The 6,444-nt window shown below is 40.3% G+C and overlaps 1 non-coding gene across 1 annotated transcript; it reads left to right on the top strand.

Annotated features, from left to right (window-relative positions):
• Positions 1-5,335: 5,335 nt before the first annotated feature.
• Positions 5,336-5,403, top strand: Trnaa-agc. The gene has a single exon. It is a non-coding gene; the product is annotated as a tRNA-Ala (tRNA).
• Positions 5,404-6,444: the final 1,041 nt, after the last annotated feature.

Raw genomic sequence — 6,444 nt, 5'->3', positions numbered from 1 at the left:
TGCCCATCTCTGGATTTTCTCAAGTTCTAGAACACTCTTCTTGTGCCCCACGAAGAAGCGCCTCCTTTGCTTTTTCCTTTATTGGCTATTCTGTCTATCCTCCCGTCCAGCTAAGCTCATCCTGTCATCTTTTTCTGTGTCCCAGATAGCCTTTTGGTTTTGTGACTCCAAGATAACAGAATGCCTGTCTACTCCCTAGAACTCTCCCTGCCATACCTGTGTTGTGTTTGCCAACTCTGCACTGTTCTCCATATTCCCTCTGTTAGTTCTTTTCACCTCCATGCTGGACACTTAGATTGGAGTGCTGGGGTAAATATCCCTAGAAGAATATCCTCTGTAGAAATTAAGATGTCAGTGCATTTTTATGGTGGCATTTTTGTGGTTTTTCCTTCTCTTTCCCTATCTTACCAATCAAGGAGTGACTTTCTGATTTATTCAGCAAACATACTGACTGCTGCTATAATGCCAGGCACAGTGCTAGGCACTGGGAAAACAGAAACCACATACGTCCCTCATATCTCCATTCCCTACCAAAGAGCATATAGTCTATTGTGGAGTAAGAAGCACCTGCTGTGTACCAGAAACAGCTATGTCATATGAGTTAGTTTATTTAATCTCTACATCAGCCATATAACAGACATACAGGTTTTTTTTCCCCCTATTTAAAATTAGGCACACAGAAAGTAGTATAGTTTAGATCCAGAATGTCCTAGATCCTCCGGTTAGAGGCTTGGGCCTCAGCGTAGTGCTATTGGGAGGTGGTGGAAACATTAAGAAGTAGAACCTAGCAGGGGTCTTCCACTTATTGGGAGCATGCCCTGGAACATGAGAGTGGGACCCCAGATCCTCTTCATCTCTCTTGCATTCTAGTCAGGAAGTGAGCAGCTTTGCTCTACCACATGCTTCTTGCCCCAAGTCCAAAAGCATCAGGGCTAAAGACCAAGGACTGAAACCTTCAAAACTGAGCCAAAATATACTTTTCCTTTTTATAAATTGGTTATGTTAAGTATTTTGTTACAGAAACAGCTAACACAAATTAACTCGGCATGGTCACTGAGGTAAAGTGGTAAAACATCCTAATAATTACATACCCTGGGAAATACAACCACAATAGCCAAATAAGAATCAGCTCACCTGAGGGAGGAAGAAACTGGACCACTAGAAAAGCAGTTCCTACCAAAGTAAAATGAAGAAACAGAAGAGAGCTTCTTTGCTTCCAGTACTGAGGATTGAACCTAGGGGTGCTCTTAACCACTAAGCTACACCCACAGCCTTTTTTATTTTTATTTTGAGATGTGGTCTCTAAGTAGCTGAGGCTGGCTTCAAATTTGTGATCCTCCTACCTCAGCCTCCTGAGTCACTAGGATTATAGGCATGCCACCATGCCTGGCCAGAACATTTTTTTCAAGTAATAAATTCTTACAGAAAAATAAATCCTAATTTTTCCACAAATTATATGATGAAGTCATTTTTTCATAAGCAATTGTTTATCAGGTAAGTGTGTTGCATTATTGATTAATGTCAAGTAAACATGAAAAATGCCATTCTGCTGAGCATAATGGTCTGGGAAGAATAAAATATACCTGATATTATCCATTTTACCCAAGTGCACTATCTGATTTAACTTGCTGTATTCCAACTCTCAGCGTTTGCAAAGTTTTGATACAAGAGAAAATGTGATGTTAATGATCATGCTGATCATCATAGGAAACAACACTTAAAACAAAAGAAATGAGATTAATATTAACTTCCCAATAATCACCTCCTCTCCAGAGAACTGACAACTGAAAATCACTTTCAGAGGGTTGGAAATAACTACTAACCTCATACAGGAAGAGATCACTTTGTGTCTTACAGAGACAAATTTGGGGCCAGACTTTTTTAATGGGGAATACTTAAAGCAATAAAAGCTGGGTTTCTGTTTTAAGCCAGTTCAAATAAATTAAAAACAGGACAATAGGTTACATCCATCTTCCTGTCACTTAATTTAAAAAACTATGATCATCCAACATAGCTGGAAATTCCCCATAGCTCATATGGGGCTCCCTCAACTCAAAAGCCACAACCCTTCACTATGGACACTTCCATCCAGAAAACTTCATGTGTTAAAAGCTCATTCAACATGTGCTGTAGTATCCCTTTTTTAGAAATTTGTGTTTAGACTCGGGGTGTCACAAGACTACAAGTGTTTAGTTTTCTGCCTCAACTCCATTTTTCCCATGGCCCTTATATTTTTGGCAGGCAAACTTTCATTATGCAGGGATTTTTAGGAATGCATGTGCCATGCTATGGGACAACAATAATCATTGTAACTATTGACTTATTGCATCTTCCTGCTAGTCTGACTCCTCTACCAGAGTCCTGAAGAGTCACACTGCTTCCACCCCAGCAGACAGGGCCACGTGGGAGACACTGACTCTGGTACCATATCCTTCCCACACCTGTGTTGACGCAGGAGGCAACTCACTAATACCTCCTGAATGGGCACACCTGTTGCCAGAGTCAGTCCTTGTCACCAAGCACTGAATATCTCAGGGGTTCAATCAGGATTTGGCAGGAGGAGATATTTGCAACCGTCCTTTGCCCAGACTTTCGTTATTTCCTATCCTATTTTCTACTCCAAATTAACAAGATGTCTACTAAGAAGTATGATTGGTGAGGTTAATAAGGAAGTCTCTTTGGTTTAGATAAATTGGACTATGAAGCCCAGAGATTTGTGTTGGTAGGGAAGAAACACTGCCAAGTGTAATGCACTAATAAAAAAATATTTTTTTTAAAAAAAAAGGGATAAGAGAGTAGAATTTTGTTTTACTTGTAAGATTTAATGGGAATAAAGGAGGTTTAAAAAAATGCAATGTAAATTGTAGTTACCAGATTCCTGCTATAGTTTCTATTACTAATTTCTTCCAAGCAAAATACTGATACTGTCACTATGCATGTGCCTCATCTTTTTTGTATGCTGCAGTTGACTGATTTGTTTTCTTACCTTCTGGAAAAGAGGGCTAACCATGTTCGGCTAAGAACAACATTTAATGTCCAGGTCTATACTGGCTAACCAGCCCTCAACCGTGGAACAGGTAGCAGGATCTAAATCTGCAAAGCTGGAGCCCCTGGAGTGATTCTGCTGCCAAGTTCTACAAAGTGGAGTTTGAATTGGATGGAACCCTATTTAAGATGGTATGAGCTTTCCAAGACAGACATCAAGACCTCATTTCAACTTAAATACAAGCTCTTGCAGAGAAATGATATTTCTTCTACTCTGCCCAAAACATCTAAAATAAAGAGAATTGAGTAGTTTTGCAGCATCACCTCCACTCAGGGCTTCACCTTGGAAGAATGTAAATCTGAGATGGGCTACCAGTAAAACAGATGGTCAGCGCCACCTGAGGGCCAATTTTCATTAGGCTACCTGCCAGGAAGGTTTAGGATATGTTTTCCACATGAAGACAGAATAATAGGGCCTCTGAAGAGACAGATTTGTAACAGTGCCACTTGGGCCATGAGGGCCTCTTTGATTTCAAACAAATCTTTACTTCAAGACTTAACTCTGCTTTCACTGCCCTCACACTTCAATTCCAAAGTTAATACCTATTAAAACATTGCACAGTGTCTGCTAGAAGGCCATTCTATTCCTGGTAGAACACCTGTGCTTTATAAGTTGATGTTACAGATCTCCCCCTCATCAGCCTGTACTAAATCCATTAGAATCAACACTTTGAAATTATGATGCAATTTGGCATCTTCTTTAGCAATCACAACACTAAAAGGAGTCTGACTATTTAGAGGACATTTTGAGGATAAAGCATCTGTGTTTATTTTTTGCCAAATTCACATAGTCCAAATACAATATTGGTATAGCTTGTTAGAAGGATATTACCAGTTATTTTTACTATTAGTGCACCATTACCAGCATGGTATGTGTGCAGAGCCAGGAAATTATGGGAGAAATGTGAATATGTGTATTCTTGAGACACTTTTCTAGTAGCTTAAACCTTGGATTAAGCAGCCAACTCTTCCAGTCTGTATTAACAAGGGATCAGCTGCTGTATTTCATTCAGTCATGCAAATAACATGTCATAGATAGAATCCTAGATGCTTGAGATACATATGTAAATAAAGCAAAATTGTATGTTTTCATGGAGCTACATTCCAGTAAAGGAAGGCAAGTAACAGACGATATGTACTTTATATAAATATGAAGCGATATACAAGTTATATAGTAGTTGTCAAGGGCGAGATAGCTACTAACACAAAATTCATGCATAACACCACCCTAAAATAATAATTTGGGGTTCTTTTCTGCACTTATTTTAGTGTCCATGTGTGCAACATAGATGGAGCTTCACTGATTTCCACTAGGTTCTGGGCTTACCTCCACACTAAAGCTTGGGTCTAGGTCTAATCCATGAGCCCCAGAACTAATTGTTCTAGATATTTCAAACCTCTGCTTGTGTTGTGTGCATTAACATTCCACAGGGTTAAACGGAGGTATTCCAGCATAGAAGTAGTGGAAAGGGGCCAGAAGGAGTGGGATTTGTTTTGTTTTGTTTGTACTGGGAGTGAACTCCAGGAAGCTCTGTCACTGAGCTCCATTGTCAGCTCTTTTTATCTTTCATTTTGAGACAAGTTTTCACTAAGCTACCCAAGTTGGCTTGGAACTTAGGGTCCTCCTGCCTCAGCTTCCTGAGCAGCTGGGATTACAGGCATGCACTATCACCCCAGGCAATATTTTTATATGTAAGTTTTCCAAAGTGCAATGAAGAAAAGAGGGTTAAAGAGCATCAGAAATGCTGAGGGTAAGCCATATTACAATATAGGGTGGCAGCTAAGCAAAAGCTTTAGGGAAGAATATCTGGGAGAGGAGAATTCGAGTCATGCAGATATTTTGGAGAACTCCATGGACACCAGTGTGACAAACAGTAAGCCAGGAAGTGACTAATAGGTATAGAGTTTAGAGAGGTAAGGAGGATCCTATAAATGTAAAATCTCTGGAGTTTTGAAAGGAGTGACATGAAGTGGCTTACCTTTTAGAAGATCATCATGGCTGAAGTACTGGATATTGACTGTAGGGAACCAAGAGCAGAAGTAGAGACACTAGCCAGGAGTGAAAGAGAAATCATCTTGGGCCCAGGTGGTAGCAGTGGAAGTGGAGGAAAGAGGTTAGAGTCTGTTTTTAATTTAGAACCTGTAGGGTTTCTGATAAATGGAAAAGAATGAGAAGGAGGAGTCAGGATAGCTCCAGGTTGATCCACTTTCATCCTTTAACTGGCCTGTGGGACACTCACGTGGAGCTCCCTCACCCCAGATAACAAGAGGGTGAAATAAGGGGCTGGAGTTGTGGCTCAGTGGTAGAGTGCTTGCCTAGCATGCATGAGGCACTGGGTTCGATCCCCAGCATCACAAAAAATAAACAAATAAAATAAAGGTATTGTGTCCATCTACAACTAAAAAATATATATTAAAAAAAGAGGATAAAACAAGGAAGATAATGGGCATATATTGAATCCCTACCTAAGGGAAGTACCCAAACAAGGGGTTTAAACCAGACTTACCCCAAAGAAATGCCTTAGTGTGCTGTGCTTAAGCAAGAGGTGCGATGATACTGAATTTAAATCCTTGGGGCAGTCAAAGCCCTTAAGACACAACCTCATCCATTTACCCCATGTGTTAGGCAGCTTTGCATCTCTGTGACCAAAATGCCTGACAAGAACAACTAGAGAAGGAAGAGTTTGTTTTTAGACTCACAGTTACAGAGGTCTCAGTCCATAGTCCGCTGACCCCTTTGCTCTGGGCCGGAGGTGAGGCAGAACACCAGGGGAGAAGGGTGTGAGCTGTTGAGCTCACTCCAGCTAAGAAGCAGAGAGAGAAAGGGAACCAAACAGATGATCTACTTCCTCCAGCCATGCCCCCAACCTACCTACACAGCCCCAACTAGTACTCCATTCAACTCATTAATTCAAATGAATGATTAATCTACTGACAAGATTATAGTTCTTACAATCCAGTCTTCTCACCTCTGAACATTGATGCATTGTCTAACACATGTTCTTTTCAGGGGACATTCCTAGATCTGAACTTTTACACCCCAGTGTGATATATGAATATTATCAGTTCCTTATTGGTGTGATATGAAGATGTGTTTGACAGTGCAACTTTAAATAACTCTGTGTGTATGTCTTATCCTGACCAAAAAAAAAACTATCAGTGCTGTAAGTCCCAACTCAGCATACATCTCCTGGGCCTATTCTATGCACAAGTTCTATGCACAAGTACACAGGGAATGCAGGGTTAGTGAGACATACTTTCAGCCTTTAGAGAGATTCCTCAAAGACACAGAATTCTATTCATTTGAGTGTAGAAGGTGCAAAAGATATCTCAGTTGATAATCTTCTCAGTTTGTCAAATAACATGTTGCATATAAAATTCAACCTGTTTTTCTATCAC

This window comes from Marmota marmota, unplaced genomic scaffold (genome assembly GCF_001458135.2).
Source record: "Marmota marmota marmota unplaced genomic scaffold, marMar, whole genome shotgun sequence".
Classification (NCBI taxonomy): Eukaryota; Metazoa; Chordata; class Mammalia; order Rodentia; family Sciuridae; genus Marmota; species Marmota marmota.
The sequence above is the reverse complement of the archived record's forward strand: the minus strand, read 5'-3'. Positions and strand labels throughout refer to the sequence as shown.